This window comes from Gadus macrocephalus, chromosome 22 (assembly GCF_031168955.1).
Source record: "Gadus macrocephalus chromosome 22, ASM3116895v1".
Taxonomy (NCBI): Eukaryota; Metazoa; Chordata; class Actinopteri; order Gadiformes; family Gadidae; genus Gadus; species Gadus macrocephalus.
In genome coordinates, this window is record NC_082403.1 from 15,827,478 (window position 1) to 15,851,743 (window position 24,266).

The window sequence follows — 24,266 nt, forward strand, 5'->3', positions numbered from 1 at the left end:
CGCTGGTTCAACTCCGGCTAGAAGGTAATTTATAGAAGGGCAAAACTACTTTGAGGAATTATCATTTGGGGAAGAAATGGAAAATATTCAACCAGAGATAGTCGTATCCAGTTTATTTAGTATATGTACTCCCAATTGCATGAATTATCTCACCCTTCGATAGCTCAGTTGGTAGAGCGGAGGACTGTAGTGAAATGAGTCTGAAATCCTTAGGTCGCTGGTTCAACTCCGGCTCGAAGGAATTTTATAGAGTTGCAAAACCAGTTTGAGGAAGTATCAATTCATGATGAAATGGTGGTTAATCAGAGAAAGTCGTTACCAATAGACATTTTTAGGTATTCTCTCAATTACGCAAGACCACTCAACCTTCGAAAGTGCAGTTGGTGGGGCAGAGGACTGGAATGAAAAGAGTCTAAAATCCTTTGGTCGCTGGTTCAACTTCGGCTAGAAGGTATTTTATAGAAGGGCAAAACTACTTTGAGGAAATCATCATTTGGGGAAGAAATGGCAAATATTCAATCAGAGATAGTCGTATCCAGTTTATTTAGTATATGTACTCCCAATTGCATAATTTGTCTCACCCTTCGATAGCTCAGTTGGTAGAGCGGAGGACTGTAGTGAAATGAGTCTGAAATCCTTAGGTCGCTGGTTCAACTCCGGCTCGAAGGAATTTTATTGAGTTGCAAAACCACTTTGAGGAAGTATCAATTCATGATGAAATGGTGGTTAATCAGAGAAAGTCGTTACCAATAGACATTTTTAGGTATTCTCTCAATTACGAAAGACCACTCAACATTCGATAGCGCAGGTGGTGGGGCAGAGGACTGTAATGAAAAGTGTCTGAAATCCTTTGGTCGCTGGTTCAACTCCGGCTAGAAGTTAATTCATAGACGTGCAAAACCACTTTGAGGAATTATCATTTGTGGAAGAAATGGAAAATGTTCAATCGGAGAATGTCGTTTCCAGTTTATTTAGTAGATTCTCTCTCAATTACACATGTAATTTTACCCTTCGATAGCTCAGTTGGTAGAGCGGAGGACTGTAGAGAAATGAGTCTGAAATCCTTAGGTCGCTGGTTCAACTCCGGCTCGAAGGAATTTTATAGAGTTGCAAAACCACATAGAGGAAGTATCATTTCATGATGAAATGCTAGTTAATCAGAGAATGTCGTTACCAATAGACATATTTAGGTATTCTCTCAATTACGCAAGACCACTCAACCTTCGATAGCGCAGTTGGTGGGGCAGAGGACTGTAATGAAAATAGTCTGAAATCCTTAGGTCGCTGGTTCAACTCCGGCTAGAAGGTAATTTATAGTAGGGCAAAACTACTTTGAGGAATTATCATTTGGGGAAGATATGGAAAATGTTCAATCAGAGAATGTTGTTTCCAGTTTATTTTGTAGATTGTCTCTCAATTACACTGGTAATCTTACCCTTCGATAGCTCAGTTGGTAGAGAGGAGGTCTGTAGTGAAAAGAGTATGTAATCCTTAGGTCGCTGGTTCAACTCTGGCTCGAATGAATTTTATAGAGTTGCAAAACCACTTTGAGGAAGTATCAATTCACGATGAAATGGTGGTTAATCAGAGAAAGTCGTTACCAATAGACATTTTTAGGTTTTCTCTCAATTACGCAAGACCACTCAACCTTCGAAAGTGCAGTTGGTGGGGCAGAGGACTGGAATGAAAAGAGTCTAAAATCCTTTGGTCGCTGGTTCAACTTCGGCTACAAGGTATTTTATAGAAGGGCAAAACTACTTTGAGGAAATCATCATTTGGGGAAGAAATGGCAAATATTCAATCAGAGATAGTCGTATCCAGTTTATTTAGTATATGTACTCCCAATTGCATAATTTGTCTCACCCTTCGATAGCTCAGTTGGTAGAGCGGAGGACTGTAGTGAAATGAGTCTGAAATCCTTAGGTCGCTGGTTCAACTCCGGCTCGAAGGAATTTTATAGAGTTGCAAAACCACTTTGAGGAAGTATCAATTCATGATGAAATGGTGGTTAATCAGAGAAAGTCGTTACCAATAGACATTTTTAGGTATTCTCTCAATTACGAAAGACCACTCAACATTCGATAGCGCAGGTGGTGGGGCAGAGGACTGTAATGAAAAGTGTCTGAAATCCTTTGGTCGCTGGTTCAACTCCGGCTAGAAGTTAATTCATAGACGTGCAAAACCACTTTGAGGAATTATCATTTGTGGAAGAAATGGAAAATGTTCAATCGGAGAATGTCGTTTCCAGTTTATTTAGTAGATTCTCTCTCAATTACACATGTCATTTTACCCTTCGATAGCTCAGTTGGTAGAGCGGAGGACTGTAGAGAAATGAGTCTGAAATCCTTAGGTCGCTGGTTCAACTCCGGCTCGAAGGAATTTTATAGAGTTGCAAAACCACATAGAGGAAGTATCATTTCATGATGAAATGCTAGTTAATCAGAGAATGTCGTTACCAATAGACATATTTAGGTATTCTCTCAATTACGCAAGACCACTCAACCTTCGATAGCGCAGTTGGTGGGGCAGAGGACTGTAATGAAAATAGTCTGAAATCCTTAGGTCGCTGGTTCAACTCCGGCTAGAAGGTAACTAATAGTAGGTCAAAACTACTTTGAGGAATTATCATTTGGGGAAGATATGGAAAATGTTCAATCAGAGAATGTTGTTTCCAGTTTATTTTGTAGATTGTCTCTCAATTACACTGTTAATCTTACCCTTCGATAGCTCAGTTGGTAGAGAGGTGGTCTGTAGTGAAAAGAGTATGTAATCCTTAGGTCGCTGGTTCAACTCTTTCTCGAAGGAATTATATAGAGTTGCAAAACCACTTTGAGGAAGTATCAATTCACGATGAAATGGTGGTTAATCAGAGAAAGTCGTTACCAATAGACATTTTTAGGTTTTCTCTCAATTACGCAAGACCACTCAACCTTCGAAAGTGCAGTTGGTGGGGCAGAAGACTGGAATGAAAAGAGTCTAAAATCCTTTGGTCGCTGGTTCAACTTCGGCTAGAAGGTAATTTATAGAAGGGCAAAACTACTTTGAGGAAATCATCATTTGGGGAAGAAATGGCAAATATTCAATCAGAGATAGTCGTATCCAGTTTATTTAGTATATGTACTCCCAATTGCATAATTTGTCTCACCCTTCGATAGCTCAGTTGGTAGAGCGGAGGACTGTAGTGAAATTAGTCTGAAATCCTTAGGTCGCTGGTTCAACTCCGGCTCGAAGGAAATTTATAGTGTTGCAAAACCACTTTGAGGAAGTATCAATTCATGATGAAATGGTGGTTAATCAGAGAAAGTCGTTACCAATAGACATTTTTAGGTATTCTCTCAATTACGAAAGACCACTCAACATTCGATAGCGCAGGTGGTGGGGCAGAGGACTGTAATGAAAAGTGTCTGAAATCCTTTGGTCGCTGGTTCAACTCCGGCTAGAAGTTAATTCATAGACGTGCAAAACCACTTTGAGGAATTATCATTTGTGGAAGAAATGGCAAATATTCAATCAGAGATAGTCGTATCCAGTTTATTTAGTATATGTACTCCCAATTGCATAATTTGTCTCACCCTTCGATAGCTCAGTTGGTAGAGCGGAGGACTGTAGTGAAATGAGTCTGAAATCCTTAGGTCGCTGGTTCAACTCCGGCTCGAAGGAATTTTATAGAGTTGCAAAACCACTTTGAGGAAGTATCAATTCATGATGAAATGGTGGTTAATCAGAGAAAGTCGTTACCAATAGACATTTTTAGGTATTCTCTCAATTACGAAAGACCACTCAACATTCGATAGCGCAGGTGGTGGGGCAGAGGACTGTAATGAAAAGTGTCTGAAATCCTTTGGTCGCTGGTTCAACTCCGGCTAGAAGTTAATTCATAGACGTGCAAAACCACTTTGAGGAATTATCATTTGTGGAAGAAATGGAAAATGTTCAATCGGAGAATGTCGTTTCCAGTTTATTTAGTAGATTCTCTCTCAATTACACATACAATTTTACCCTTCGTTAGCTCAGTTGGTAGAGCGGAGGACTGTAGAGAAATGAGTCTGAAATCAGAGAATGTCGTTACCAATAGACATATTTAGGTATTCTCTCAATTACGCAAGACCACTCAACCTTCGATAGCGCAGTTGGTGGGGCAGAGGACTGTAATGAAAATAGTCTGAAATCCTTAGGTCGCTGGATCAACTCCGGCTAGAAGGTAATTTATAGTAGGGCAAAACTACTTTGAGGAATTATCATTTGGGGAAGATATGGAAAATGTTCAATCAGAGAATGTTGTTTCCAGTTTATTTTGTAGATTGTCTCTCAATTACACTGGTAATCTTACCCTTCGATAGCTCAGTTGGTAGAGAGGAGGTCTGTAGTGAAAAGAGTATGTAATCCTTAGGTCGCTGGTTCAACTCTGGCTCGAAGGAATTATATAGAGTTGCAAAACCACTTTGAGGAAGTATCAATTCACGATGAAATGGTGGTTAATCAGAGAAAGTCGTTACCAATAGACATTTTTAGGTTTTCTCTCAATTACGCAAGACCACTCAACCTTCGAAAGTGCAGTTAGTGGGGCAGAGGACTGGAATGAAAAGAGTCTAAAATCCTTTGGTCGCTTGTTCAACTTCGGCTAGAAGGTAATTTATAGAAGGGCAAAACTACTTTGAGGAAATCATCATTTGGGGAAGAAATGGCAAATATTCAACCAGAGATAGTCGTATCCAGTTTATTTAGTATATGTACTCCCAATTGCATGAATTATCTCACCCTTCGATAGCTCAGTTGGTAGAGCGGAGGACTGTAGTGATATGAGTCTGAAATCCTTAGGTCGCTGGTTCAACTCCGGCTCGAAGGAATTTTATAGAGTTGCAAAACCACTTTGAGGAAGTATCAATTCATGATGAAATGGTGGTTAATCAGAGAAAGTCGTTACCAATAGACATTTTTAGGTATTCTCTCAATTACGCAAGACCACTCAACCTTCGAAAGTGCAGTTGGTGGGGCAGAGGACTGGAATGAAAAGAGTCTAAAATCCTTTGGTCGCTGGTTCAACTTCGGCTAGAAGGTATTTTATAGAAGGGCAAAACTACTTTGAGGAAATCATCATTTGGGGAAGAAATGGCAAATATTCAATCAGAGATAGTCGTATCCAGTTTATTTAGTATATGTACTCCCAATTGCATAATTTGTCTCACCCTTCGATAGCTCAGTTGGTAGAGCGGAGGACTGTAGTGAAATGAGTCTGAAATCCTTAGGTCGCTGGTTCAACTCCGGCTCGAAGGAATTTTATAGAGTTGCAAAACCACTTTGAGGAAGTATCAATTCATGATGAAATGGTGGTTAATCAGAGAAAGTCGTTACCAATAGACATTTTTAGGTATTCTCTCAATTACGAAAGACCACTCAACATTCGATAGCGCAGGTGGTGGGGCAGAGGACTGTAATGAAAAGTGTCTGAAATCCTTTGGTCGCTGGTTCAACTCCGGCTAGAAGTTAATTCATAGACGTGCAAAACCACTTTGAGGAATTATCATTTGTGGAAGAAATGGAAAATGTTCAATCGGAGAATGTCGTTTCCAGTTTATTTAGTAGATTCTCTCTCAATTACACATACAATTTTACCCTTCGTTAGCTCAGTTGGTAGAGCGGAGGACTGTAGAGAAATGAGTCTGAAATCCTTAGGTCGCTGGTTCAACTCCGGCTCGTAGGAATTTTATAGAGTTGCAAAACCACATAGAGGAAGTATCATTTCATGATGAAATGCTAGTTAATCAGAGAATGTCGTTACCAATAGACATATTTAGGTATTCTCTCAATTACGCAAGACCACTCAACCTTCGATAGCGCAGTTGGTGGGGCAGAGGACTGTAATGAAAAATGTCTGAAATCCTTTGGTCGCTGGTTCAACTCCGGCTAGAAGGTAATTTATAGAAGGGCAAAACTACTTTGAGGAATTATCATTTGGGGAAGAAATGGAAAATATTCAACCAGAGATAGTCGTATCCAGTTTATTTAGTATATGTACTCCCAATTGCATAATTTGTCTCACCCTTCGATAGCTCAGTTGGTAGAGCGGAGGACTGTAGTGAAATGAGTCTGAAATCCTTAGGTCGCTGGTTCAAGTCCGGCTCGAAGGAATATTATAGAGTTGCAAAACCACTTTGAGGAAGTATCAATTCATGATGAAATGGTGGTTAATCAGAGAAAGTCGTTACCAATAGACATTTTTAGGTATTCTCTCAATTACGCAAGACCACTCAACCTTCGAAAGTACAGTTGGTGGGGCAGAGGACTAGAATGAAAAGAGTCTAAAATCCTTTGGTCGCTGGTTCAACTTCGGCTAGAAGGTATTTTATAGAAGGGCAAAACTACTTTGAGGAAATCATCATTTGGGGAAGAAATGGCAAATATTCAATCAGAGATAGTCGTATCCAGTTTATTTAGTATATGTACTCCCAATTGCATAATTTGTCTCACCCTTCGATAGCTCAGTTGGTAGAGCGGAGGACTGTAGAGAAATGAGTCAGAAATCCTTAGGTCGCTGGTTCAACTCCGGCTCGAATGAATTTTATAGAGTTGCAAAACCACATAGAGGTAGTATCATTTCATGATGAAATGCTAGTTAATCAGAGAATGTCGTTACCAATAGACATATTTAGGTATTCTCTCAATTACGCAAGACCACTCAACCTTCGATAGCGCAGTTGGTGGGGCAGAGGACTGTAATGAAAAGTGTCTGAAATCCTTTGGTCGCTGGTTCAACTCCGGCTAGAAGTTAATTCATAGACGTGCAAAACCACTTTGAGGAATTATCCTTTGTGGAAGAAATGGAAAATGTTCAATCGGAGAATGTCGTTTCCAGTTTATTTAGTAGATTGTCTCTCAATTACCCATGTAATTTTACACTTCGATAGCTCTGTTGGTAGAGCGGTGGACTGCAGAGAAATGAGTCTGAAATCCTTAGGTCGCTGGTTCAACTCTGGCTCGAAGGGATTTTATAGAGTTGCAAAACCACATAGAGGAAGTATCATTTCATGATGAAATGCTAGTTAATCAGAGAATGTCGTTACCAATAGACATATTTAGGTATTCTCTCAATTACGCAAGACCACTCAACCTTCGATAGCGCAGTTGGTGGGGCAGAGGACTGTAATGAAAAATTGTCTGAAATCCTTTGGTCGCTGGTTCAACTCCGGCTAGAAGGTAATTTATAGAAGGGCAAAACTACTTTGAGGAATTATCATTTGGGGAAGAAATGGAAAATATTCAACCAGAGATAGTCGTATCCAGTTTATTTAGTATATGTACTCCCAATTGCATGAATTATCTCACCCTTCGATAGCTCAGTTGGTAGAGCGGAGGACTGTAGTGAAATGAGTCTGAAATCCTTAGGTCGCTGGTTCAACTCCGGCTCGAAGGAATTTTATAGAGTTGCAAAACCAGTTTGAGGAAGTATCAATTCATGATGAAATGGTGGTTAATCAGAGAAAGTCGTTACCAATAGACATTTTTAGGTATTCTCTCAATTACGCAAGACCACTCAACCTTCGAAAGTGCAGTTGGTGGGGCAGAGGACTGGAATGAAAAGAGTCTAAAATCCTTTGGTCGCTGGTTCAACTTCGGCTAGAAGGTATTTTATAGAAGGGCAAAACTACTTTGAGGAAATCATCATTTGGGGAAGAAATGGCAAATATTCAATCAGAGATAGTCGTATCCAGTTTATTTAGTATATGTACTCCCAATTGCATAATTTGTCTCACCCTTCGATAGCTCAGTTGGTAGAGCGGAGGACTGTAGTGAAATGAGTCTGAAATCCTTAGGTCGCTGGTTCAACTCCGGCTCGAAGGAATTTTATTGAGTTGCAAAACCACTTTGAGGAAGTATCAATTCATGATGAAATGGTGGTTAATCAGAGAAAGTCGTTACCAATAGACATTTTTAGGTATTCTCTCAATTACGAAAGACCACTCAACATTCGATAGCGCAGGTGGTGGGGCAGAGGACTGTAATGAAAAGTGTCTGAAATCCTTTGGTCGCTGGTTCAACTCCGGCTAGAAGTTAATTCATAGACGTGCAAAACCACTTTGAGGAATTATCATTTGTGGAAGAAATGGAAAATGTTCAATCGGAGAATGTCGTTTCCTGTTTATTTAGTAGATTCTCTCTCAATTACACATGTAATTTTACCCTTCGATAGCTCAGTTGGTAGAGCGGAGGACTGTAGAGAAATGAGTCTGAAATCCTTAGGTCGCTGGTTCAACTCCGGCTCGAAGGAATTTTATAGAGTTGCAAAACCACATAGAGGAAGTATCATTTCATGATGAAATGCTAGTTAATCAGAGAATGTCGTTACCAATAGACATATTTAGGTATTCTCTCAATTACGCAAGACCACTCAACCTTCGATAGCGCAGTTGGTGGGGCAGAGGACTGTAATGAAAATAGTCTGAAATCCTTAGGTCGCTGGTTCAACTCCGGCTAGAAGGTAATTTATAGTAGGGCAAAACTACTTTGAGGAATTATCATTTGGGGAAGATATGGAAAATGTTCAATCAGAGAATGTTGTTTCCAGTTTATTTTGTAGATTGTCTCTCAATTACACTGGTAATCTTACCCTTCGATAGCTCAGTTGGTAGAGAGGAGGTCTGTAGTGAAAAGAGTATGTAATCCTTAGGTCGCTGGTTCAACTCTGGCTCGAATGAATTTTATAGAGTTGCAAAACCACTTTGAGGAAGTATCAATTCACGATGAAATGGTGGTTAATCAGAGAAAGTCGTTACCAATAGACATTTTTAGGTTTTCTCTCAATTACGCAAGACCACTCAACCTTCGAAAGTGCAGTTGGTGGGGCAGAGGACTGGAATGAAAAGAGTCTAAAATCCTTTGGTCGCTGGTTCAACTTCGGCTACAAGGTATTTTATAGAAGGGCAAAACTACTTTGAGGAAATCATCATTTGGGGAAGAAATGGCAAATATTCAATCAGAGATAGTCGTATCCAGTTTATTTAGTATATGTACTCCCAATTGCATAATTTGTCTCACCCTTCGATAGCTCAGTTGGTAGAGCGGAGGACTGTAGTGAAATGAGTCTGAAATCCTTAGGTCGCTGGTTCAACTCCGGCTCGAAGGAATTTTATAGAGTTGCAAAACCACTTTGAGGAAGTATCAATTCATGATGAAATGGTGGTTAATCAGAGAAAGTCGTTACCAATAGACATTTTTAGGTATTCTCTCAATTACGAAAGACCACTCAACATTCGATAGCGCAGGTGGTGGGGCAGAGGACTGTAATGAAAAGTGTCTGAAATCCTTTGGTCGCTGGTTCAACTCCGGCTAGAAGTTAATTCATAGACGTGCAAAACCACTTTGAGGAATTATCATTTGTGGAAGAAATGGAAAATGTTCAATCGGAGAATGTCGTTTCCAGTTTATTTAGTAGATTCTCTCTCAATTACACATGTCATTTTACCCTTCGATAGCTCAGTTGGTAGAGCGGAGGACTGTAGAGAAATGAGTCTGAAATCCTTAGGTCGCTGGTTCAACTCCGGCTCGAAGGAATTTTATAGAGTTGCAAAACCACATAGAGGAAGTATCATTTCATGATGAAATGCTAGTTAATCAGAGAATGTCGTTACCAATAGACATATTTAGGTATTCTCTCAATTACGCAAGACCACTCAACCTTCGATAGCGCAGTTGGTGGGGCAGAGGACTGTAATGAAAATAGTCTGAAATCCTTAGGTCGCTGGTTCAACTCCGGCTAGAAGGTAATTAATAGTAGGTCAAAACTACTTTGAGGAATTATCATTTGGGGAAGATATGGAAAATGTTCAATCAGAGAATGTTGTTTCCAGTTTATTTTGTAGATTGTCTCTCAATTACACTGTTAATCTTACCCTTCGATAGCTCAGTTGGTAGAGAGGAGGTCTGTAGTGAAAAGAGTATGTAATCCTTAGGTCGCTGGTTCAACTCTTTCTCGAAGGAATTATATAGAGTTGCAAAACCACTTTGAGGAAGTATCAATTCACGATGAAATGGTGGTTAATCAGAGAAAGTCGTTACCAATAGACATTTTTAGGTTTTCTCTCAATTACGCAAGACCACTCAACCTTCGAAAGTGCAGTTGGTGGGGCAGAAGACTGGAATGAAAAGAGTCTAAAATCCTTTGGTCGCTGGTTCAACTTCGGCTAGAAGGTAATTTATAGAAGGGCAAAACTACTTTGAGGAAATCATCATTTGGGGAAGAAATGGCAAATATTAAATCAGAGATAGTCGTATCCAGTTTATTTAGTATATGTACTCCCAATTGCATAATTTATCACACCCTTCGATAGCTCAGTTGGTAGAGCGGAGGACTGTAGAGAAATGAGTCTGAAATCCTTAGGTCGCTGGTTCAACTCCGGCTCGAAGGAATTTTATAGAGTTGCAAAACCACATAGAGGAAGTATCATTTCATGATGAAATGCTAGTTAATCAGAGAATGTCGTTACCAATAGACATATTTAGGTATTCTCTCAATTACGCAAGACCACTCAACCTTCGATAGCGCAGTTGGTGGGGCAGAGGACTGTAATGAAAATAGTCTGAAATCCTTAGGTCGCTGGTTCAACTCCGGCTAGAAGGTAATTTATAGTAGGGCAAAACTACTTTGAGGAGTTATCATTTGGGGAAGATATGGAAAATGTTCAATCAGAGAATGTTGTTTCCAGTTTATTTTGTAGATTGTCTCTCAATTACACTGGTAATCTTACCCTTCGATAGCTCAGTTGGTAGAGAGGAGGTCTGTAGTGAAAAGAGTATGTAATCCTTAGGTCGCCGGTTCAACTCTGGCTCGAAGGAATTTTATAGAGTTGCAAAACCACTTTGAGGAAGTATCAATTCACGATGAAATGGTGGTTAATCAGAGAAAGTCGTTACCAATAGACATTTTTAGGTTTTCTCTCAATTACGCAAGACCACTCAACCTTCAAAAGTGCAGTTGGTGGGGCAGAGGACTGGAATGAAAAGAGTCTAAAATCCTTTGGTCGCTGGTTCAACTTCGGCTACAAGGTATTATATAGAAGGGCAAAACTACTTTGAGGAAATCATCATTTGGGGAAGAAATGGCAAATATTCAATCAGAGATAGTCGTATCCAGTTTATTTAGTATATGTACTCCCAATTGCATAATTTGTCTCACCCTTCGATAGCTCAGTTGGTAGAGCGGAGGACTGTAGTGAAATGAGTCTGAAATCCTTAGGTCGCTGGTTCAACTCCGGCTCGAAGGAATTTTATAGAGTTGCAAAACCACTTTGAGGAAGTATCAATTCATGATGAAATGGTGGTTAATCAGAGAAAGTCGTTACCAATAGACATTTTTAGGTATTCTCTCAATTACGAAAGACCACTCAACATTCGATAGCGCAGGTGGTGGGGCAGAGGACTGTAATGAAAAGTGTCTGAAATCCTTTGGTCGCTGGTTCAACTCCGGCTAGAAGTTAATTCATAGACGTGCAAAACCACTTTGAGGAATTATCATTTGTGGAAGAAATGGAAAATGTTCAATCGGAGAATGTCGTTTCCAGTTTATTTAGTAGATTCTCTCTCAATTACACATTTAATTTTACCCTTCGATAGCTCAGTTGGTAGAGCGGAGGACTGTAGAGGAATGAGTCTGAAATCCTTAGGTCGCTGGTTCAACTCCGGCTCGAAGGTATTTTATAGAGTTGCAAAACCACATAGAGGAAGTATCATTTCATGATGAAATGCTAGTTAATCAGAGAATGTCGTTACCAATAGACATATTTAGGTATTCTCTCAATTACGCAAGACCACTCAACCTTCGATAGCGCAGTTGGTGGGGCAGAGGACTGTAATGAAAATAGTCTGAAATCCTTAGGTCGCTGGTTCAACTCCGGCTAGAAGGTAATTTATAGTAGGGCAAAACTACTTTGAGGAATTATCATTTGTGGAAGAAATGGAAAATGTTCAATCGGAGAATGTCGTTTCCAGTTTATTTAGTAGATTCTCTCTCAATTACACATGTAATTTTACCCTTCGATAGCTCAGTTGGTAGAGCGGAGGACTGTAGAGAAATGAGTCTGAAATCCTTAGGTCGCTGGTTCAACTCCGGCTCGAAGGAATTTTATAGAGTTGCAAAACCACATAGAGGAAGTATCATTTCATGATGAAATGCTAGTTAATCAGAGAATGTCGTTACCAATAGACATATTTAGGTATTCTCTCAATTACGCAAGACCACTCAACCTTCGATAGCGCAGTTGGTGGGGCAGAGGACTGTAATGAAAATAGTCTGAAATCCTTAGGTCGCTGGTTCAACTCCGGCTAGAAGGTAATTTATAGTAGGGCAAAACTACTTTGAGGAATTATCATTTGGGGAAGATATGGAAAATGTTCAATCGGAGAATGTTGTTTCCAGTTTATTTTGTAGATTGTCTCTCAATTACACTGGTAATCTTACCCTTCGATAGCTCAGTTGGTAGAGAGGAGGTCTGTAGTGAAAAGAGTATGTAATCCTTAGGTCGCTGGTTCAACTCTGGCTCGAAGGAATTTTATAGAGTTGCAAAACCACTTTGAGGAAGTATCAATTCACGATGAAATGGTGGTTAATCAGAGAAAGTCGTTACCAATAGACATTTTTAGGTTTACTCTCAATTACGCAAGACCACTCAACCTTCGAAAGTGCAGTTGGTGGGGCAGAGGACTGGAATGAAAAGAGTCTAAAATCCTTTGGTCGCTGGTTCAACTTCGGCTACAAGGTATTTTATAGAAGGGCAAAACTACTTTGAGGAAATCATCATTTGGGGAAGAAATGGCAAATATTCAATCAGAGATAGTCGTATCCAGTTTATTTAGTATATGTACTCCCAATTGCATAATTTGTCTCACCCTTCGATAGCTCAGTTGGTAGAGCGGAGGACTGTAGTGAAATTAGTCTGAAATCCTTAGGTCGCTGGTTCAACTCCGGCTAGAAGTTAATTCATAGACGTGCAAAACCACTTTGAGGAATTATCATTTGTGGAAGAAATGGAAAATGTTCAATCGGAGAATGTCGTTTCCAGTTTATTTAGTAGATTGTCTCTCAATTACACATGTCATTTTAATCTTTGCTAGCTCAGTTGGTAGAGCGGCGGACTGTAGAGAAATTAGTCTGAAATCCTTTGGTCGCTGGTTCAACTCCGGCGAGAAGTTAATTCATAGACGTGCAAAACCACTTTGAGGAATTATCATTTGTGGAAGAAATGGAAAATGTTCAATCGGAGAATGTCGTTTCCAGTTTATTTAGTAGATTGTCTCTCAATTACTCATGTCATTTTAATCTTTGCTAGCTCAGTTGGTAGAGCGGCGGACTGTAGAGAAATTAATCTGAAATCCTTAGGTCGCTGGTTCAACTCCGGCTCGAAGGAATTTTATAGAGTTGCAAAACCACATAGAGGAAGTATCATTTCATGATGAAATGCTAGTTAATCAGAGAATGTCGTTACCAATAGACATATTTAGGTATTCTCTCAATTACGAAAGACCACTCAACATTCGATAGCGCAGGTGGTGGGGCAGAGGACTGTAATGAAAAGTGTCTGAAATCCTTTGGTCGCTGGTTCAACTCCGGCTAGAAGTTAATTCATAGACGTGCAAAACCACTTTGAGGAATTATCATTTGTGGAAGAAATGGAAAATGTTCAATCGGAGAATGTCGTTTCCAGTTTATTTAGTAGATTGTCTCTCAATTACACATGTCATTTTAATCTTTGCTAGCTCAGTTGGTAGAGCGGCGGACTGTAGAGAAATTAGTCTGAAATGCTTAGGTCGCTGGTTCAACTCCGGCTCGAAGGAATTTTATAGAGTTGCAAAACCACATAGAGGAAGTATCATTTCATGATGAAATGCTAGTTAATCAGAGAATGTCGTTACCAATAGACATATTTAGGTATTCTCTCAATTACGCAAGACCACTCAACCTTCGATAGCGCAGTTGGTGGGGCAGAGGACTGTAATGAAAATAGTCTGAAATCCTTAGGTCGCTGGTTCAACTCCGGCTAGAAGGTAATTTATAGTAGGGCAAAACTACTTTGAGGAATTATCATTTGGGGAAGATATGGAAAATGTTCAATCAGAGAATGTTGTTTCCAGTTTATTTTGTAGATTGTCTCTCAATTACACTGGTAATCTTACCCTTCGATAGCTCAGTTGGTAGAGAGGAGGTCTGTAGTGAAAAGAGTATGTAATCCTTAGGTCGCTGGTTCAACTCTGCCTCGAAGGAATTTTATAGAGTTGCAAAACCACTTTGAGGAAGTATCAATTCACGATGAAATGGTGGTTAATCAGAGAAAGTCGTTACCAATAGACATTTTTAGGTTTTCTCTCAATTACGCAAGACCACTCAACCTTCGAAAGTGCAGTTGGTGGGGCAGAAGACTGGAATGAAAAGAGTCTAAAATCCTTTGGTCGCTGGTTCAACTTCGGCTAGAAGGTAATTTATAGAAGGGCAAAACTACTTTGAGGAAATCATCATTTGGGGAAGAAATGGCAAATATTAAATCAGAGATAGTCGTATCCAGTTTATTTAGTATATGTACTCCCAATTGCATAATTTGTCTCACCCTTCGATAGCTCAGTTGGTAGAGCGGAGGACTGTAGTGAAAAGAGTATGTAATCCTTAGGTCGCTGGTTCAACTCTGGCTCGAAGGAATTTTATAGAGTTGCAAAACCACTTTGAGGAAGTATCAATTCACGATGAAATGGTGGTTAATCAGAGAAAGTCGTTACCAATAGACATTTTTAGGTTTTCTCTCAATTACGCAAGACCACTCAACCTTCGAAAGTGCAGTTGGTGGGGCAGAGGACTGGAATGAAAAGAGTCTAAAATCCTTTGGTCGCTGGTTCAACTTCGGCTACAAGGTATTTTATAGAAGGGCAAAACTACTTTGAGGAAATCATCATTTGGGGAAGAAATGGCAAATATTCAATCAGAGATAGTCGTATCCAGTTTATTTAGTATATGTACTCCCAATTGCATAATTTGTCTCACCCTTCGATAGCTCAGTTGGTAGAGCGGAGGACTGTAGTGAAATGAGTCTGAAATCCTTAGGTCGCTGGTTCAACTCCGGCTCGAAGGAATTATATAGAGTTGCAAAACCACTTTGAGGAAGTATCAATTCATGATGAAATGGTGGTTAATCAGAGAAAGTCGTTACCAATAGACATTTTTAGGTATTCTCTCAATTACGAAAGACCACTCAACATTCGATAGCGCAGGTGGTGGGGCAGAGGACTGTAATGAAAAGTGTCTGAAATCCTTTGGTCGCTGGTTCAACTCCGGCTAGAAGTTAATTCATAGACGTGCAAAACCACTTTGAGGAATTATCATTTGTGGAAGAAATGGAAAATGTTCAATCGGAGAATGTCGTTTCCAGTTTATTTAGTAGATTCTCTCTCAATTACACATGTAATTTTACCCTTCGATAGCTCAGTTGGTAGAGCGGAGGACTGTAGAGAAATGAGTCTGAAATCCTTAGTTCGCTGGTTCAACTCCGGCTCGAAGGAATTTTATAGAGTTGCAAAACCACTTTGAGGAAGTATCAATTCATGATGAAATGGTGGTTAATCAGAGAAAGTCGTTACCAATAGACATTTTTAGGTATTCTCTCAATTACGAAAGACCACTCAACATTCGATAGCGCAGGTGGTGGGGCAGAGGACTGTAATGAAAAGTGTCTGAAATCCTTTGGTCGCTGGTTCAACTCCGGCTAGAAGTTAATTCATAGACGTGCAAAACCACTTTGAGGAATTATCATTTGTGGAAGAAATGGAAAATGTTCAATCGGAGAATGTCGTTTCCAGTTTATTTAGTAGATTCTCTCTCAATTACACATGTAATTTTACCCTTCGATAGCACAGTTGGTAGAGCGGAGGACTGTAGAGAAATGAGTCTGAAATCCTTAGGTCGCTGGTTCAACTCCGGCTCGAAGAAATTTTATAGAGTTGCAAAACCACATAGAGGAAGTATCATTTCATGATGAAATGCTAGTTAATCAGAGAATGTCGTTACCAATAGACATATTTAGGTATTCTCTCAATTACGCAAGACCACTCAACCTTCGATAGCGCAGTTGGTGGGGCAGAGGACTGTAATGAAAATAGTCTGAAATCCTTAGGTCGCTGGTTCAACTCCGGCTAGAAGGTAATTTATAGTAGGGCAAAACTACTTTGAGGAATTATCATTTGGGGAAGATATGGAAAATGTTCAATCAGAGAATGTTGTTTCCAGTTTATTTTGTAGATTGTCTCTCAATTACACTGGTAATCTAACCCTTCGATAGCTCAGTTGGTAGAGAGGAGGTCTGTAGTGAAAAGAGTATGTAATCCTTAGGTCGCTGGTTCAACTCTGGCTCGAAGGAATTATATAGAGTTGCAAAACCACTTTGAGGAAGTATCCATTCACGATGAAATGGTGGTTCATCAGAGAAAGTCGTTACCAATAGACATTTTTAGGTTTTCTCTCAATTACGCAAGACCACTCAACCTTCGAAAGTGCAGTTGGTGGGGCAGAGGACTGGAATGAAAAGAGTCTAAAATCCTTTGGTCGCTGGTTCAACTTCGGCTACAAGGTATTTTATAGAAGGGCAAAACTACTTTGAGGAAATCATCATTTGGGGAAGAAATGGCAAATATTCAATCAGAGATAGTCGTATCCAGTTTATTTAGTATATGTACTCCCAATTGCATATTTTGTCTCACCCTTCGATAGCTCAGTTGGTAGAGCGGAGGACTGTAGTGAAATGAGTCTGAAAGCCTCAGGTCGCTGGTTCAACTCCGGCTCGAAGGATTTTTATAGAGTTGCAAAACCACTTTGACGAAGTATCAATTCATGATGAAATGGTGGTTAATCAGAGAAAGTCGTTACCAATAGACATTTTTAGGTATTCTCTCAATTACGCAAGACCACTCAACCTTCGAAAGTGCAGTTGGTGGGGCAGAGGACTGTAATGAAAATAGTCTGAAATCCTTAGGTCGCTGGTTCAACTCCGGCTAGAAGGTAATTTATAGTAGGGCAAAACTACTTTGAGGAATTATCATTTGGGGAAGATATGGAAAATGTTCAATCAGAGAATGTTGTTTCCAGTTTATTTTGTAGATTGTCTCTCAATTACACTGGTAATCTAACCCTTCGATAGCTCAGTTGGTAGAGAGGAGGTCTGTAGTGAAAAGAGTATGTATTCCTTAGGTCGCTGGTTCAATTCTGGCTCGAAGGAATTATATAGAGTTGCAAAACCACTTTGAGGAAGTATCCATTCACGATGAAATGGTGGTTAATCAGAGAAAGTCGTTACCAATAGACATTTTTAGGTTTTCTCTCAATTACGCAAGACCACTCAACCTTCGAAAGTGCAGTTGGTGGGGCAGAGGACTGGAATGAAAAGAGTCTAAAATCCTTTGGTCCCTGGTTCAACTTCGGCTACAAGGTATTTTATAGAAGGGCAAAACTACTTTGAGGAAATCATCATTTGGGGAAGAAATGGCAAATATTCAATCAGAGATAGTCGTATCCAGTTTATTTAGTATATGTACTCCCAATTGCATATTTTGTCTCACCCTTCGATAGCTCAGTTGGTAGAGCGGAGGACTGTAGTGAAATGAGTCTGAAATCCTTAGGTCGCTGGTTCAACTCCGGCTCGAAGGATTTTTATAGAGTTGCAAAACCACTTTGACGAAGTATCAATTCATGATGAAATGGTGGTTAATCAGAGAAAGTCGTTACCAATAGACATTTTTAGGTATTCTCTCAATTACGCAAGACCACTCAACCTTCGAAAGTGCAGTTGGTTGGGCAGAGGACTGGAATGAAAAGAGTCTAAAATCCTTTGGTCGCTGGTTCAACTTCGGCTAGAAGGTATTTTATAGAAGGGCAAAACTACTTTGAGGAAATCATCATTTGGGGAAGAAATGGCAAATATTCAATCAGAGATAGTCGTATCCAGTTTATTTAGTATATGTACTCCCAATTGCATAATTTGTCTCACCCTTCGATAGCTCAGTTGGTAGAGCGGAGGACTGTAGTGAAATGAGTCTGAAATCCTTAGGTCGCTGGTTCAACTCCGGCTCGTAGGAATTTTATAGAGTTGCAAAACCACTTTGAGGAAGTATCAATTCATGATGAAATGGTGGTTAATCAGAGAAAGTCGTTAACAATAGACATTTTTAGGTATTCTCTCAATTACGAAAGACCACTCAACATTCGATAGCGCAGGTGGTGGGGCAGAGGACTGTAATGAAAAGTGTCTGAAATCCTTTGGTCGCTGGTTCAACTCCGGCTAGAAGTTAATTCATAGACGTGCAAAACCACTTTGAGGAATTATCATTTGTGGAAGAAATGGAAAATGTTCAATCGGAGAATGTCGTTTCCAGTTTATTTAGTAGATTCTCTCTCAATTACACATGTAATTTTACCCTTTGATAGCTCAGTTGGTAGAGCGGAGGACTGTAGAGAAATGAGTCTGAAATCCTTAGGTCGCTGGTTCAACTCCGGCTCGAAGGAATTTTATAGAGTTGCAAAACCACATAGAGGAAGTATCATTTCATGATGAAATGCTAGTTAATCAGAGAATGTCGTTACCAATAGACATATTTAGGTATTCTCTCAATTACGCAAGACCACTCAACCTTCGATAGCGCAGTTGGTGGGGCAGAGGACTGTAATGAAAATAGTCTGAAATCCTTAGGTCGCTGGTTCAACTCCGGCTAGAAGGTAATTTATTGTAGGGCAAAACTACTTTGAGGAATTATCATTTGGGGAAGATATGGAAAATGTTCAATCAGAGAATGTTGTTTCCAGTTTATTTTGTAGATTGTCTCTCAATTACACTGGTAATCTTACCCTTCGATAGCTCAGTTGGTAGAGAGGAGGTCTGTAGTGAAAAGAGTATGAAATCCTTAGGTCGCTGGTTCAACTCTGGCTCGAAGGAATTTTATAGAGTTGCAAAACCACTTTGAGGAAGTATCAATTCACGATGAAATGGTGGTTAATCAGAGAAAGTCGTTACCAATAGACATTTTTAGGTTTTCTCTCAATTACGCAAGACCACTCAACCTTCGAAAGTGCAGTTGGTGGGGCAGAGGACTGGAATGAAAAGAGTCTAAAATCCTTTGGTCGCTGGTTCAACTTCGGCTACAAGGTATTTTATAGAAGGGCAAAACTACTTTGAGGAAATCATCATTTGGGGAAGAAATGGCAAATATTCAATCAGAGATAGTCGTATCCAGTTTATTTAGTATATGTACTCCCAATTGCATAATTTGTCTCACCCTTCGATAGCTCAGTTGGTAGAGCGGAGGACTGTAGTGAAATGAGTCTGAAATCCTTGGGTCGCTGGTTCAACTCCGGCTCGAAGGAATTATATAGAGTTGCAAAACCACTTTGAGGAAGTATCAATTCATGATGAAATGGTGGTTAATCAGAGAAAGTCGTTACCAATAGACATTTTTAGGTATTCTCTCAATTACGAAAGACCACTCAACATTCGATAGCGCAGGTGGTGGGGCAGAGGACTGTAATGAAAAGTGTCTGAAATCCTTTGGTCGCTGGTTCAACTCCGGCTAGAAGTTAATTCATAGACGTGCAAAACCACTTTGAGGAATTATCATTTGTGGAAGAAATGGAAAATGTTCAATCGGAGAATGTCGTTTCCAGTTTATTTAGTAGATTGTCTCTCAATTACACATGTCATTTTAATCTTTGCTAGCTCAGTTGGTAGAGCGGCGGACTGTAGAGAAATTAGTCTGAAATCCTTAGGTCGCTGGTTCAACTCCGGCTCGAAGGAATTTTATAGAGTTGCAAAACCACATAGAGGAAGTATCATTTCATGATGAAATGCTAGTTAATCAGAGAATGTCGTTACCAATAGACATATTTAGGTATTCTCTCAATTACGCAAGACCACTCAACCTTCGATAGCGCAGTTGGTGGGGCAGAGGACTGTAATGAAAATAGTCTGAAATCCTTAGGTCGCTGGTTCAACTCCGGCTAGAAGGTAATTTATAGTAGGGCAAAACTACTTTGAGGAATTATCATTTGGGGAAGATATGGAAAATGTTCAATCAGAGAATGTTGTTTCCAGTTTATTTTGTAGATTGTCTCTCAATTACACTGGTAATCTTACCCTTCGATAGCTCAGTTGGTAGAGAGGAGGTCTGTAGTGAAAAGAGTATGTAATCCTTAGGTCGCTGGTTCAACTCTGGCTCGAAGGAATTTTATAGAGTTGCAAAACCACTTTGAGGAAGTATCAATTCACGATGAAATGGTGGTTAATCAGAGAAAGTCGTTACCAATAGACATTTTTAGGTTTTCTCTCAATTACGCAAGACCACTCAACCTTCGAAAGTGCAGTTGGTGGGGCAGAGGACTGGAATGAAAAGAGTCTAAAATCCTTTGGTCGCTGGTTCAACTCCGGCTTGAAGGAAATTTATAGAGTTGCAAAACCACTTTGAGGAAGTTACATTTCATGATGAAATTGTAGTTAATCAGAGAAAGTCGTTACCAATAGACATACTTAGGTATTCTCTCAATGACGCAAGACCACTCAACCTTCGAAAGTGCAGTTGGTGGGGCAGAGGACTGGAATGAAAAGAGTCTAAAATCCTTTGGTCGCTGGTTCAACTTCGGCTAGAAGGTAATTTATAGAAGGGCAAAACTACTTTGAGGAAATCATCATTTGGGGAAGAAATGGCAAATATTCAATCAGAGATAGTCGTATCCAGTTTATTTAGTATATGTACTCCCAATTGCATAAATTATCTCACCCTTCGATAGCTCAGTTGGTAGAGCGGAGGACTGTAGTGAAATGAGTCTGAAATCCTTAGGTCGCTGGTTCAACTCCGGCTCGAAGGATTTTTATAGAGTTGCAAAACCACTTTGACGAAGTATCAATTCATGATGAAATGGTGGTTAATCAGAGAAAGTCGTTACCAATAGACATTTTTAGGTATTCTCTCAATTACGCAAGACCACTCAACCTTCGAAAGTGCAGTTGGTTGGGCAGAGGACTGGAATGAAAAGAGTCTAAAATCCTTTGGTCGCTGGTTCAACTTCGGCTAGAAGGTATTTTATAGAAGGGCAAAACTACTTTGAGGAAATCATCATTTGGGGAAGAAATGGCAAATATTCAATCAGAGATAGTCGTATCCAGTTTATTTAGTATATGTACTCCCAATTGCATAATTTGTCTCACCCTTCGATAGCTCAGTTGGTAGAGCGGAGGACTGTAGTGAAATGAGTCTGAAATCCTTAGGTCGCTGGTTCAACTCCGGCTCGTAGGAATTTTATAGAGTTGCAAAACCACTTTGAGGAAGTATCAATTCATGATGAAATGGTGGTTAATCAGAGAAAGTCGTTAACAATAGACATTTTTAGGTATTCTCTCAATTACGAAAGACCACTCAACATTCGATAGCGCAGGTGGTGGGGCAGAGGACTGTAATGAAAAGTGTCTGAAATCCTTTGGTCGCTGGTTCAACTCCGGCTAGAAGTTAATTCATAGACGTGCAAAACCACTTTGAGGAATTATCATTTGTGGAAGAAATGGAAAATGTTCAATCGGAGAATGTCGTTTCCAGTTTATTTAGTAGATTCTCTCTCAATTACACATGTAATTTTACCCTTTGATAGCTCAGTTGGTAGAGCGGAGGACTGTAGAGAAATGAGTCTGAAATCCTTAGGTCGCTGGTTCAACTCCGGCTCGAAGGAATTTTATAGAGTTGCAAAACCACATAGAGGAAGTATCATTTCATGATGAAATGCTAGTTAATCAGAGAATGTCGTTACCAATAGACATATTTAGGTATTCTCTCAATTACGCAAGACCACTCAACCTTCGATAGCGCAGTTGGTGGGGCAGAGGACTGTATTGAAAATAGTCTGAAATCCTTAGGTCGCTGGTTCAACTCCGGCTAGAAGGTAATTTATAGTAGGGCAAAACTACTTTGAGGAATTATCATTTGGGGAAGATATGGAAAATGTTCAATCAGAGAATGTTGTTTCCAGTTTATTTTGTAGATTGTCTCTCAATTACACTGGTAATCTTACCCTTCGATAGCTCAGTTGGTAGAGAGGAGGTCTGTAGTGAAAAGAGTATGAAATCCTTAGGTCGCTGGTTCAACTCTGGCTCGAAGGAATTTTATAGAGTTGCAAAACCACTTTGAGGAAGTATCAATTCACGATGAAATGGTGGTTAATCAGAGAAAGTCGTTACCAATAGACATTTTTAGGTTTTCTCTCAATTACGCAAGACCACTCAACCTTCGAAAGTGCAGTTGGTGGGGCAGAGGACTGGAATGAAAAGAGTCTAAAATCCTTTGGTCGCTGGTTCAACTTCGGCTACAAGGTATTTTATAGAAGGGCAAAACTACTTTGAGGAAATCATCATTTGGGGAAGAAATGGCAAATATTCAATCAGAGATAGTCGTATCCAGTTTATTTAGTATATGTACTCCCAATTGCATAATTTGTCTCACCCTTCGATAGCTCAGTTGGTAGAGCGGAGGACTGTAGTGAAATGAGTCTGAAATCCTTGGGTCGCTGGTTCAACTCCGGCTCGAAGGAATTATATAGAGTTGCAAAACCACTTTGAGGAAGTATCAATTCATGATGAAATGGTGGTTAATCAGAGAAAGTCGTTACCAATAGACATTTTTAGGTATTCTCTCAATTACGAAAGACCACTCAACATTCGATAGCGCAGGTGGTGGGGCAGAGGACTGTAATGAAAAGTGTCTGAAATCCTTTGGTCGCTGGTTCAACTCCGGCTAGAAGTTAATTCATAGACGTGCAAAACCACTTTGAGGAATTATCATTTGTGGAAGAAATGGAAAATGTTCAATCGGAGAATGTCGTTTCCAGTTTATTTAGTAGATTGTCTCTCAATTACACATGTCATTTTAATCTTTGCTAGCTCAGTTGGTAGAGCGGCGGACTGTAGAGAAATTAGTCTGAAATCCTTAGGTCGCTGGTTCAACTCCGGCTCGAAGGAATTTTATAGAGTTGCAAAACCACATAGAGGAAGTATCATTTCATGATGAAATGCTAGTTAATCAGAGAATGTCGTTACCAATAGACATATTTAGGTATTCTCTCAATTACGCAAGACCACTCAACCTTCGATAGCGCAGTTGGTGGGGCAGAGGACTGTAATGAAAATAGTCTGAAATCCTTAGGTCGCTGGTTCAACTCCGGCTAGAAGGTAATTTATAGTAGGGCAAAACTACTTTGAGGAATTATCATTTGGGGAAGATATGGAAAATGTTCAATCAGAGAATGTTGTTTCCAGTTTATTTTGTAGATTGTCTCTCAATTACACTGGTAATCTTACCCTTCGATAGCTCAGTTGGTAGAGAGGAGGTCTGTAGTGAAAAGAGTATGTAATCCTTAGGTCGCTGGTTCAACTCTGGCTCGAAGGAATTTTATAGAGTTGCAAAACCACTTTGAGGAAGTATCAATTCACGATGAAATGGTGGTTAATCAGAGAAAGTCGTTACCAATAGACATTTTTAGGTTTTCTCTCAATTACGCAAGACCACTCAACCTTCGAAAGTGCAGTTGGTGGGGCAGAGGACTGGAATGAAAAGAGTCTAAAATCCTTTGGTCGCTGGTTCAACTCCGGCTTGAAGGAAATTTATAGAGTTGCAAAACCACTTTGAGGAAGTTACATTTCATGATGAAATTGTAGTTAATCAGAGAAAGTCGTTACCAATAGACATACTTAGGTATTCTCTCAATGACGCAAGACCACTCAACCTTCGAAAGTGCAGTTGGTGGGGCAGAGGACTGGAATGAAAAGAGTCTAAAATCCTTTGGTCGCTGGTTCAACTTCGGCTAGAAGGTAATTTATAGAAGGGCAAAACTACTTTGAGGAAATCATCATTTGGGGAAGAAATGGCAAATATTCAATCAGAGATAGTCGTATCCAGTTTATTTAGTATATGTACTCCCAATTGCATAAATTATCTCACCCTTCGATAGCTCAGTTGGTAGAGCGGAGGACTGTAGTGAAATGCGTCTGAAATCCTTAGGTCGCTGGTTCAACTCCGGCTCGAAGGAATTTTATAGAGTTGCAAAACCACTTTGAGGAAGTATCAATTCATGATGAAATGGTAGTTAATCAGAGAAAGTCGTTACCAATAGTAATTTTTTGGTATTCTCTCAATTACGAAAGACCACTCAACATTCGATAGCGCAGTTGGTGGGGCAGAGGACTGTAATGAAAAGTGTCTGAAATCCTTTGGTC

The 24,266-nt window shown here is 39.8% G+C and overlaps 22 non-coding genes across 22 annotated transcripts; all 22 read left to right on the forward strand.

Annotated features, from left to right (window-relative positions):
- Positions 1-153: 153 nt before the first annotated feature.
- trnay-gua (transfer RNA tyrosine (anticodon GUA)) lies at positions 154-241 on the forward strand. Its single transcript is given in 2 exon segments — positions 154-190; positions 206-241. It is a non-coding gene; the product is annotated as a tRNA-Tyr (tRNA).
- A 340-nt stretch (positions 242-581) lies between these two features.
- Positions 582-669, forward strand: trnay-gua (transfer RNA tyrosine (anticodon GUA)). The gene is given in 2 exon segments: positions 582-618; positions 634-669. It is a non-coding gene; the product is annotated as a tRNA-Tyr (tRNA).
- A 339-nt stretch (positions 670-1,008) lies between these two features.
- trnay-gua (transfer RNA tyrosine (anticodon GUA)) lies at positions 1,009-1,096 on the forward strand. Its single transcript is given in 2 exon segments — positions 1,009-1,045; positions 1,061-1,096. It is a non-coding gene; the product is annotated as a tRNA-Tyr (tRNA).
- Positions 1,097-1,863: 767 nt separating this feature from the next.
- On the forward strand, positions 1,864-1,951 carry trnay-gua (transfer RNA tyrosine (anticodon GUA)). Its single transcript is given in 2 exon segments — positions 1,864-1,900; positions 1,916-1,951. It is a non-coding gene; the product is annotated as a tRNA-Tyr (tRNA).
- Positions 1,952-2,290: 339 nt separating this feature from the next.
- On the forward strand, positions 2,291-2,378 carry trnay-gua (transfer RNA tyrosine (anticodon GUA)). The gene is given in 2 exon segments: positions 2,291-2,327; positions 2,343-2,378. It is a non-coding gene; the product is annotated as a tRNA-Tyr (tRNA).
- A 767-nt stretch (positions 2,379-3,145) lies between these two features.
- On the forward strand, positions 3,146-3,233 carry trnay-gua (transfer RNA tyrosine (anticodon GUA)). The gene is given in 2 exon segments: positions 3,146-3,182; positions 3,198-3,233. It is a non-coding gene; the product is annotated as a tRNA-Tyr (tRNA).
- Positions 3,234-3,572: 339 nt separating this feature from the next.
- trnay-gua (transfer RNA tyrosine (anticodon GUA)) lies at positions 3,573-3,660 on the forward strand. The gene is given in 2 exon segments: positions 3,573-3,609; positions 3,625-3,660. It is a non-coding gene; the product is annotated as a tRNA-Tyr (tRNA).
- Positions 3,661-4,758: 1,098 nt separating this feature from the next.
- trnay-gua (transfer RNA tyrosine (anticodon GUA)) lies at positions 4,759-4,846 on the forward strand. The gene is given in 2 exon segments: positions 4,759-4,795; positions 4,811-4,846. It is a non-coding gene; the product is annotated as a tRNA-Tyr (tRNA).
- Positions 4,847-5,186: 340 nt separating this feature from the next.
- Positions 5,187-5,274, forward strand: trnay-gua (transfer RNA tyrosine (anticodon GUA)). Its single transcript is given in 2 exon segments — positions 5,187-5,223; positions 5,239-5,274. It is a non-coding gene; the product is annotated as a tRNA-Tyr (tRNA).
- Positions 5,275-6,040: 766 nt separating this feature from the next.
- On the forward strand, positions 6,041-6,128 carry trnay-gua (transfer RNA tyrosine (anticodon GUA)). The gene is given in 2 exon segments: positions 6,041-6,077; positions 6,093-6,128. It is a non-coding gene; the product is annotated as a tRNA-Tyr (tRNA).
- A 1,195-nt stretch (positions 6,129-7,323) lies between these two features.
- Positions 7,324-7,411, forward strand: trnay-gua (transfer RNA tyrosine (anticodon GUA)). The gene is given in 2 exon segments: positions 7,324-7,360; positions 7,376-7,411. It is a non-coding gene; the product is annotated as a tRNA-Tyr (tRNA).
- Positions 7,412-7,751: 340 nt separating this feature from the next.
- Positions 7,752-7,839, forward strand: trnay-gua (transfer RNA tyrosine (anticodon GUA)). Its single transcript is given in 2 exon segments — positions 7,752-7,788; positions 7,804-7,839. It is a non-coding gene; the product is annotated as a tRNA-Tyr (tRNA).
- Positions 7,840-8,178: 339 nt separating this feature from the next.
- trnay-gua (transfer RNA tyrosine (anticodon GUA)) lies at positions 8,179-8,266 on the forward strand. The gene is given in 2 exon segments: positions 8,179-8,215; positions 8,231-8,266. It is a non-coding gene; the product is annotated as a tRNA-Tyr (tRNA).
- A 767-nt stretch (positions 8,267-9,033) lies between these two features.
- trnay-gua (transfer RNA tyrosine (anticodon GUA)) lies at positions 9,034-9,121 on the forward strand. The gene is given in 2 exon segments: positions 9,034-9,070; positions 9,086-9,121. It is a non-coding gene; the product is annotated as a tRNA-Tyr (tRNA).
- A 339-nt stretch (positions 9,122-9,460) lies between these two features.
- On the forward strand, positions 9,461-9,548 carry trnay-gua (transfer RNA tyrosine (anticodon GUA)). The gene is given in 2 exon segments: positions 9,461-9,497; positions 9,513-9,548. It is a non-coding gene; the product is annotated as a tRNA-Tyr (tRNA).
- A 767-nt stretch (positions 9,549-10,315) lies between these two features.
- trnay-gua (transfer RNA tyrosine (anticodon GUA)) lies at positions 10,316-10,403 on the forward strand. Its single transcript is given in 2 exon segments — positions 10,316-10,352; positions 10,368-10,403. It is a non-coding gene; the product is annotated as a tRNA-Tyr (tRNA).
- A 767-nt stretch (positions 10,404-11,170) lies between these two features.
- Positions 11,171-11,258, forward strand: trnay-gua (transfer RNA tyrosine (anticodon GUA)). The gene is given in 2 exon segments: positions 11,171-11,207; positions 11,223-11,258. It is a non-coding gene; the product is annotated as a tRNA-Tyr (tRNA).
- Positions 11,259-12,024: 766 nt separating this feature from the next.
- trnay-gua (transfer RNA tyrosine (anticodon GUA)) lies at positions 12,025-12,112 on the forward strand. The gene is given in 2 exon segments: positions 12,025-12,061; positions 12,077-12,112. It is a non-coding gene; the product is annotated as a tRNA-Tyr (tRNA).
- A 2,907-nt stretch (positions 12,113-15,019) lies between these two features.
- Positions 15,020-15,107, forward strand: trnay-gua (transfer RNA tyrosine (anticodon GUA)). The gene is given in 2 exon segments: positions 15,020-15,056; positions 15,072-15,107. It is a non-coding gene; the product is annotated as a tRNA-Tyr (tRNA).
- A 2,476-nt stretch (positions 15,108-17,583) lies between these two features.
- Positions 17,584-17,671, forward strand: trnay-gua (transfer RNA tyrosine (anticodon GUA)). Its single transcript is given in 2 exon segments — positions 17,584-17,620; positions 17,636-17,671. It is a non-coding gene; the product is annotated as a tRNA-Tyr (tRNA).
- Positions 17,672-20,787: 3,116 nt separating this feature from the next.
- trnay-gua (transfer RNA tyrosine (anticodon GUA)) lies at positions 20,788-20,875 on the forward strand. The gene is given in 2 exon segments: positions 20,788-20,824; positions 20,840-20,875. It is a non-coding gene; the product is annotated as a tRNA-Tyr (tRNA).
- A 3,116-nt stretch (positions 20,876-23,991) lies between these two features.
- trnay-gua (transfer RNA tyrosine (anticodon GUA)) lies at positions 23,992-24,079 on the forward strand. The gene is given in 2 exon segments: positions 23,992-24,028; positions 24,044-24,079. It is a non-coding gene; the product is annotated as a tRNA-Tyr (tRNA).
- Positions 24,080-24,266: the final 187 nt, after the last annotated feature.